This window comes from Mustela nigripes, chromosome 4, assembly GCF_022355385.1.
Source record: "Mustela nigripes isolate SB6536 chromosome 4, MUSNIG.SB6536, whole genome shotgun sequence".
NCBI lineage: Eukaryota > Metazoa > Chordata > Mammalia > Carnivora > Mustelidae > Mustela > Mustela nigripes.
The window spans coordinates 74,584,550-74,594,955 of NC_081560.1; positions in this window are offsets into that span (position 1 = coordinate 74,584,550).

Here is a 10,406-nt window from a genome sequence, read left to right on the forward strand (position 1 = left end):
AGGTTGGGGGAGTCAGGTGGTGGGTATTATGGAGGGCACGTATTGCATGGAGCACTGGGTGTGGTGTATAAACAATGAATTCTGTTATGCTAAAAATAAATAAATAAATAAATAAATAAATAAAAATTTTAAAAAAAAAGGACACTACATCATTCTTAAATGGTCTATCCACTAAGAAGATCTAACAATTGTAAATATTTATGCCCCCAATATGGGAGCAGCCAACTACATAATACAACTGTTAATCAAGATAAAGAGTTATATTGATATGAATACATTAATAGTAGGGGATCTTAACACACCACTCTCAGTAACAGACAGATCATCCAAACAGAAAATCAAAAAAGAAACAAGAGCATTGAATGACACTTTGGACCAGATGGACCTCATAGATATATACAGAACATTCCACCCTAAAATAACAGAATACTCATTCTTCTTGAGCACACATGGAACTTTCTCCAGAACAGACCACATACTGGGTCACAAATCAGGGCTCAACTGATACCAAAAGATTGAGATTATTCCCTGCATATTCTCAGACCACAATGCTTTGAAACTGGAACTCAACCACAAGAAAAAGTTTGGAAGGAATTCAAACACTTGAAAACTAAAGACCACCCTGCTAAGGAATGTTTGGATTAACCAGGAAATCAAAGAAAAACTTAAACAACTCATGGAAACCAGTGAGAATGAAGACACTTCGGTTCAAAACCTATGAGATACGGCAAAGGTGGTCCTAAGGGAGAAATGCATAGCCATCCACGTCTCCCTCAAAAAATTGAAAAATCCAGGAAACAGCAGCTCTCTTTACACCTTAAAGAATGGAAGAATCAACAACAAATTATGCCAACCCCGCACACAAGAAGGGAAATAATCAAGATTAGAGCAGAGATCAATGAAATAGAAACTAGAGATACAGTAGAACATGTCAATAAAAATATAAATTGGTTTTTTGAAAGAATCAATAAAATGGATAAACCATTGGCCAAACTAATCCAAAATTTAAAAAAGAGGACCCAAATTAATAAAGTTATGAATGAAAAGGGGGAGATCACGACTAACACAAAGGAAATAGAAACAATCATCAGAAATTATTATCAACAGTTATATGCCAATAGGTTAAGCAACCTAGATGAAATGTATGCATTCCTGGAAACATATACACTTCCAAAACTGAATCAGGAGGAAACTGACAACCTGAATAAACCAATATCTAGTAACGAGATTGAAGCAGTGATCAAAAACCTCCCAAAAAACAAGAGCCCAGGACCTGATGGATTCCCTGGAAAATTCTACCAAACATTCAAAGAAGAAATAATATATATTCTCCTGAAGCTCTTTAAAAAAATAGAAACATAAGGGAAACTTCCAGACTCTTTCTATGAAGCCAGCATCATCCTGATTCCCAAACCAGGCAAAGATCCCACCGAAAAGAATTTCAGACCAATATCCTTGATGAATATGGATGCTAAGATTCTCAACAAGATCCTAGCTAATAGGATCCAACAGTATCCAATGTACATTAAAAAGACTATCCACCATGACCAGGTGGGATTTATCCTTGGGATGCAAGGGTGGTTCAACATTTGCAAATCAATCAATGTGATAGAACAAATTAATAAGAGAGAAGAAACACATGGTCCTCTTGATTGATGCAGAAAAAGCCTTTCAAAAGATATAACATCCATTCCTGATTAAAATGATTCAAAGTAAAATCTATCTATGAAAAACCCACAGCAAATATCATTCTCAATGGAGAAAAACTGAGAGCTTTTCCTCTAAGGTCAGGAACACAACAAGGATGTCCACTCTCATGACTGTTATTCAACATAGTACTAGAAGTCCTAGCAACAGCAATCAGACAACAAAAAGAAATAAAAATATTCAAATTGGGAAAGAAGAAGTCAGACTCTCTCTCTTTGCAGATGACATGATATTTTACATGGAAAACCCAAAAGACTCCACCCTCAAAATACTCGAACTCATTAGCAATTTAGTAATGTGGCAATCAATGTACAGAAATCAGTTGATTTCTTATACACTAACAATGAAACTATAGAAAGGGAAATTAGAGAATCAATTCCATTTACTATAGCACCAAGAATGATAAGATTCCTGGGAATAAACCTAACCAAACAGGTAAAGGATCTGTACTCACAGAACTACAGAACACTCATGGAAGAAATTAAAAAGACCCAAAAAGGTGGAAGAGCATTCCATGGTCATGGATTGTAAGAATAAACATTGTTAAAATGTCTGTACTGCCTGAAGTCATCTATACTTTCAATGCCATCCTGATCAAAATTCCACTGGCATTTTTCAAAGAGCAGGAACAAACAATCCTAAAATTTGCATGCAGCCAGAAGAGACCTCGAATTGCTAAGGAAATGTTGAAAAAGATAAACAAAACTGGGGGCATCACATTGCCTGATTTCAAACTTTACTACAAAGCTGTGATCACCAAGACAGCATGGTACTAGCACAAAAACAGACACATAGACCAGTGGAACAGAGTAGAGAGCCCAGATATGGACCCTCAACTCTATGGTCAACTAATCTTCGACAAAGCAGGAAAAAATATACAATGGAGAAAAGACAGTCTCTTCAATAAATGGTGCTGGGAAAAATTGGACAGCTATATGTAGAAGAATGAAACTCAACCATTCTCTTAAACCATACACAAAGATAAACTCAAAATGGATAAAAGACCTCAATGTGAGGCGGGAATCCATCAGAATCCTAGAGGAGAACATAGGCAGTAACCTCTTTGACATTGGCCCTGGCAAATTCTTCGTCTCCAAAGGCAAAGGAAACAAAAACAAAAATGAACTTTTGGGACTTCATCAAGATCAAAAGCTTCTGCACAGCAAAGGAAACAGTCAACAAAACAAAGAGGCAACTCACAGAATGGGAGAAGATACTTGTACATGAGAGTACAGATGAAGGGCTGGTATCCAAGATCTGTAAAGAACTCCTCAAATTCAACACACACAAAACAGATAATCATGTCAAAAAATGGGCAGAAGACATGAACAGACACTTCTCCAAAGAAGACATACAAATGGCTAACAGACACATGAAAAAATGTTCATCATCATTAGCCATCAGGGAGATTCAAATCAAAACCACATTGAGATACCACATTACACCAATTTGAATGGCCAAAATTAACAAGACAGTAAACAACATGTGTTGGAGAGGATGTGGAGAAAAGGAAACCCTCTTACACTGTTGGTGGGAATGCAAGTTGGTGCAGCCACTTTGGAAAACAGTCTGGAGATTCCTTAAGAAATTAAAATAGAGCTTCCCTATGACCCTGCAATTTCACCACTGGGTATTTATCCAAAAGATACTGATGTAGTGAAAAGAAGGGCCATCTGTACCCCAATGTTTATAGCAGCAATGGCCACAGTCGCCAAACTGGAAAGAACCAAGATGCCCTTCAATGGACGAATGGTTAAAAAAAGATATGGTCCATATATACAATGGAATACTATGCATCCATCAGGAAGGACGACTACCCAACTTTCGTATCAACATGGATGGGACTCAAGGAGATTATGCTGAGTGAAATAACTTAAGCAGAGAGAGTCAATTATCCTATGGTTTCACTTACTTGTGGAGCATAAGGAATAACACGGAAGACATTGCGAGATGGAGAAGAGAAGTGAGTTGGGGGAAATTGGAGAGGGACATGAACCATGAGAGATTGTGGACTCTGAGAAACAAACTGAGGGTTTTAGAGGGGAGGAGGGTGGGAGGTTGCATCAGCCTGGTGGTCGGTATTATGGAGGGCATGTATTGCATGGAGCACTGGGTGTGGTACACAGACAATTAATGCTGGAACACTGAAAAGAAACAAAATAAAATAAAATGGGGAGAGAAAAGGAGTTCTTTCTTTTTTTTTATTTATATATAAATGTTTAAAAAAAAACCTTGAGACAATTAAAAGGATTTAAATTTCAAAAGAAGTTTTCTATATTAAATATTTAAAACAACGATGAAGAGGATCAGCTATGACATGCAAAGAGATTAGAAGTTATCACTCTCATCCTTAATAAGAAAAAGCTGGGCAAACTGAAAATCACAATACAAACAAAAACCCCATCATGTCAAGAGATGTAAACATTCAGAGCCACAAACTACATCTGTTTAAATCAAGCAGAAGGCTCTGGAGACTTATCTCAATAATTTTGATGACTCGCTAGAGGCCAAATAGTCCTCGTTTGCTCATTATCCTAGTTTGTCCATTAAGAGAACAGTAAAAACTAAAATAAAATTATACAGTTTGGAAATGAAGAAATAAACCCATTTTTATTCAAAGACACTGTGATAGTTTATGTAGAACATCCCAAAAATCCCCAAAGAAACTCCTGGAACTAATAAGCAAGAATGCAAAGAATACAAAGTCAAAATACATAAGTCAGTTGTTTTCCTATATATCAGGATTAAACAACTGTAAGTTGAAAAGTGATCTGTTTTATGATAGCATCCAAAAACTAAAGTACTTCAGTATAAATCTAATATCGTATATACAGGATATATAGAGGAAACTAAAACAAAGAAACAACAACAACAAAAAAACTTAAGAAATTGAAATGTCTAGAATAACCAACACAAAAATGAAGAACAGAGTTGGAAAACTTACACTACTTGATTTCAATACTTACTATAAAGCTATAGGAATCAAGATAGAACATAACTGGAGAAACAATAGATATACATCAATGGAAGAGAAGAAAAGCCCAGAAATAAAACAGCACTTCAATAGAGAAAAGACAGTCTCTCTAACAAAGTTGCTGGAACAACTGGACATTCATAAATAAACAAATAATTTTTAAGATTGTATAAATCCCTAGACCTAGACCTTACATCTTATACAAACACACATACACACACACACACACAAATAGTAACTCAAAATAACTTTTAAAACTAAAAGTCAAACCAAAATTATAAAAATTCTAGAAGTAACATGAGAGAAAATCTATTACCTCAGGTTTGATAATGAATTTTTTTAAAGATTTTATTGATTTATTTGAGAGAGAGTGAGAGAGAGAGGTCACAAGTGGGGGGGGTAGGAGTAGACAGAGAAGCAGACTCCTCACTGACCAGAGAGCCAAATGCAGGACTCAATCCCAAGACCCTGGGATCAGATCCCAAGCCAAAGACAGATGCTTAACTGACTGAGCAATCCAGGCGCCATGGTAGTGTGTTTGTAGATAAAATACCAAAAGCACAATCCAATTAAGTAAAACTTGATAAGCTGGACTTTATTAAAACTAAAGTATCTGGACTATGAAAGACACTAGTCAGAGAATGAAAAAGAAACTCATAGATTCAACAAGTTAAAAATAGAGATACCCTATGACCCAGCAATTATACTACTGGGTATGTACCCCAAAGATACAGATGTAGTGAAAAGAAAGGCCACATGCACCCCAGTGTTCATAGCAGCAATGGCCACAGTCGCCAAACTATGAAAAGGGCCAAGATGCCCTTCAAAAGACAAATGCATAAAGCAGATGTGGTCCATATACACAACAGAATATTACTCAGCCATTGGAAAAGACGAATACTGCATCGACATGGACGGAGCTGGAGGGGATTATACTGAGTGAAATATGTCAAGCAAAGAAAGACAATTATCATATGGTTTCACTTATTTGTGGAATATAAGGAATAGTGGGGAGGGGAGGACATTAGGAGGAAGGGAAAAATGAAGGGGAGGAAATTGGAGGGAGAGACAAGCCATGAGAGACTGTGGACTCCAGGAAACAAACTGAGGGTTTCAGAAGGGAAGGGACTGGGGGGTGGATGGGTTAGCCTGGTGATGGGTATTAAGGAGGGCACAGATTGCACGGAGCACTGGGTGTTATACACAAACAATTAATCATGGAACACTACATCAAAAACTAATGATGTACTCTATGGTAACTAACTTAGTATAACAAAAAAAAAAAAAAAGAAAGAAAAGAAAAAGCAACTCACAGACAGAGAAAATACCTGCAAAACACATATTTGATAAAAGACTTTTATGCAAAATACAAAAGAACACCTAAAACTCGACAATAAGAAAGCAAGCTACTCGATTAAAACAAAGCCAGAGATCTGAACAGACACATCAACAAAGAAGAAACACAAACAACAAAAGATCATTTGTCATTAAAGAAATGCAAATCAAAATAGCAAGAGGTCACTGAACAACTATTCAACTAGCTAAAATACGTATTTTGACAATACCAATTGCTAAAGAGAATGTAGAGAAACAAGAACTCTCATTCCTTGTTGGTGGAATGCAAAATGGTACAGCTACTTTGTAAGACCATTTAAGAGCTTCCTACCAAATTAAATATACTGTTTACCATACAGTCAAGCAGTTGTGCTCCTACTTATTTACCCAAATAGTTTGAAAAGGTTTTTTCCACATAAAAATCTGTACTAGAATATTTATAGCTGCTTTATTCACAGATGTCAAAAATTAGGAACAGTCAAGATATTCTTCAATAGATGAATGAATAAATAAACTGTTACAGCCATATAATAGAATATTAGTCAGTGTTAAAATAAATGAACTCTTAAGCAATGTAAATAACAAGGATGAACCTTATCTGCATATTTCTAGTACAAAAAGACAGTCTGAAAAGGCTATACTCTGTAAGATTTCATTTACACAATGTTCTTAAAAAGACAAAACAATAGCATTGGTAAATCACTGTTTGCAAAGGTTTAGTGGACAGGGATGCTGAATAGGTGGAACACAGGAGATCTTTTAGGATGATGAAACTCTTCTGTGTTTTTTCTAGTAGTAGCTACATGACACTATGGATTCATCAAAACTCATAGAATTTCAAAGTCTGAAGACTGATCCCTAACAAGTATATATCTTTTTAAAAGTCATTTAAAAGGGATATCGGGATGGAATGCATCTGCTGACAAAATAATCTAACTGTATCCCAAGTGTGTGAAATAATGTCCCTGAAGTTGATGGCAAAAAAGGATGTCCACTGAAGTAATTCTGGAAATAAGTGAAGACTGAAAGACTAAAGTCAAAAGAGATACTGAAAAGGATTGTGCTATAATTGATAGTTTTTTTTCCCTCCACAGGAATATAGAGTAACAATTTAAAAACTACTATAAATATATACTTCACTTTAATAGTAATGTAAATAGATGGCAGGTGGTGGGAGACAGGTTTCTCAAGGCTGAAATGGACCATTACAAATAAGCAAGAATGAAGACTAGAATGATCCAAGTTATAATGGATTAGAGTTGGAGACATCAGTAAAACTCATGTCTAACTTCATAAAGATACAGATAAGATACACATAGAAATACAGAAATGTAGATACTTGTAAATATATGGGCTAGGAAGAAAAATACAATGAAGGCAAGTCAATGTACATGGGAGCCAAGTAAAAGAGCTCCTCATAACCAAAGAGGGAATATTTCTTTTTTTTTTTTTTTTTTCTGACAGAGAGAGAGAGAGAGAGAGAGGGAATACAAGCAGGGAGAGTGGGAGAGAGAGAAGCAGGCTTCCCGCTGAGCAGGGAGCGTGCGGGACTCGATCCCAAGACTCTGGGATCATGATCTGAACAGAAGGCAGATGCTTAACTGACTGAGCCACCTGGGCACCCCAAGGGAACATTTTTTGCTACAAATAAATAATGTGATATTCATACTGTTAAATTGTAACTCTTAACTATAAAATAAGTATCTATAATCCCATACTAATAAAAATAAACTATTGACTAAAGAACTAAAATGGGAAGAATAAGGTGCTTCTCCTTCTGCCTGCTGCTGCCCCTGCTTTGTACTCTCTCACTCTCTCTGTCAAATAAATAAATAAAATCTTAAGAAAAAAAAAAGGAAAGAATGGTTTCTATAGATAAATCCAAATAACTTGTGTTATATCCAAGAAGCTGGAGCTTAACTTCCTAATCCTTAAGTGTGGGTAGTACAGTGACTTCTTTCCAAAGACTGAAGTATGAAAAAGGAGGGAAATATTTACTGCAGAGAAATTTGACAACCACCACCTCAACGGGGTGATCAAAGGTAACACTAAGAGTAAAAAAGCATCATGATTGTATGTATCCTTGAAATGATGTAATGGCAACAGCGCTTTACCTCTGTGGTCTTCCTCCTAAAAGCCCATACCCCAGTCTAATAAGTCAAGCTTAAGAAATTGTTGCAGCCAAAAGGCACTAAGGAGACATAACCCAATATAATGTGGTATTCTGGCTGAGATCCTGGAACAGAAAGAGGATATGAAATAAAAGGTAAGGAAATGTGAATAAGTGTGGACTTTAGTCAATAATAATGTACAATATGGTGACAGATGGTAACTACATTTATTGTGGTGAGCATAGCGTAATATACAAAATTGTCAAATCTCTATGTTGTATATCTAAAACTAGTGTAACAATGTATGCCAACTATATTTCAATTAAAAAAATATATTTAAAATAGAAAAACACATATGAATGTACAACAAAAATTAATGAATTTCTAAAAAATAGTAAGGTACAATCCTGGTTCATTAACTGTGGTAAATATACCATACTAACTAAAGATGTTATTAACAGAGGAACCAGGTATGAGGTATATGAGAATTCTCTATGCTATTTAACAAGTTTTCTATAAATCTATAGCTCTTTTAAAATTTATAAAGTATTAAAATATTTTAGATATAAGATTAAGCTCTTACTCAATTTACGATTTGCAAATATTTCCTCCCATTCCGTACACTGCCTTTTTTTGTTTCGGTTTTTTGTTGACTGGTTTTTCTTTCTGTGTAGAAGATTCTCAGTTTAATGTAATGCCACTTGCTGATTTTTGCCTTTGTGGCTTGTGCTCTTGGTGTCATATCCAAAAAAATCATTGCCAAGACCAATATCAAGGAGTTTCTTCCCTGTTTTCTTCTAGAAGTTTTACAGTATAAGGTCATATATTTAAGTCATAAAAAGATTTCATGCAACTCAATAATAAAAAAATAAACAATGTGATTATAAAGTGAATAGAGGAAGTGAATAGATAGTTTTCAAAGAATATATTTAAATGCCCAGCAGATATATGAAAAGATGCTCCACATTACTAATCATCAGGGAAGCGCAGATCAAAACCACAATACCATGTCATACCTGTTAGAATGGCTATCATCAAGAAGATAAAAGATAACAAATGTTGGTAAGAATGTGGAAATAGGGGGTGCCTGGGTGGCTCAGTGGGTTAAGGCCTCTGCCTAAAGTTCGGGTCATGATCCCAGGGTCCTGGGATCCAGCCCAGCATCATATCAGGCTCTCTGCTCAGCAGGGAGCCTGCTTCCCTTCCTCTCTCTCTGCCTGCCTCTCTGCCTACTTGTGATCTCTGTCTGTCAAATAAATAAATAAAATCTTAAAAAAAAAAAAAAGACACATTAAAAAAAAAAAAAAAAAGAAAAGAATGTGGAAATAGGAAACCCTCATGCACTTCTGGTGGGAATGTAAATTGATGTAGCCACCAAGGAAGACAGTATGTAGGTTTCTCAAAAAATTTTTAATGGAACTATTGAAGGCTTTCATGGTTTGAAAGCCTGGTTTCATGGTATGAAAGCCTTCATATTGAAGGCTTTCAAGGTTTCATATGGTTTGGAGGGAACAATGGCCTAAGTACCAAACCTCAGCCGGTCCCTGTGTTTTAAATATGTTTCTCGACTCTCTCAGTTTCTAACTTAAGTCTAGAACAGCAGCTACTTCATTGGTGTTGAATAGAAGCACGTGAGTCTTGTCCCATGCTTTGGTATTGGCCATCCCTCTCAGCAAGAAATATTAGTGCTAACAATGCAGATTACAAAATGAGAGAATCCAAAATAAAAGCACATGTACAGATCTCCCAGGTGTATAAAGTGGGAGGACATTAAATGGATCAGAAACATTACAAACAAAGATTCAAAACCTACATGAATGACATGTTCTGGAGGTTGAAAAGTCAAAGATCAAGGTGCCTACAGACTGATATGTTCAGTGAAGGCCACTTTCTGGTTCACAGACATTTCTTTGGTCACTTCCTTTTCTTCTTATGAATTACAGACATGGTGATGGTCATGATCAGAAGGAAAACTCAACTATTTTTCTCTGAATTTGAAGAAATCATCTATCAAGTTTCTGTTATCTCCTCTAAACATAGTTCATGAATGAATACAACTCTCTACCCCTCAGAAATTGAGAATAGGAATATTATTATTTTTATGAGTAATCCCTCCTTTAATTCTGTAAATTGATTACTGCCAGTGGCTTAGACTATAATCTATACACAGTTTAAAATCATTCCATATGAAGGAATAATCACTCTCTGATACTAAGAAAGCTCGTAGAAGCAATCCTATTTTAAAATAAGGCTTAATGGGAAAAAAAAAAAAACACCCC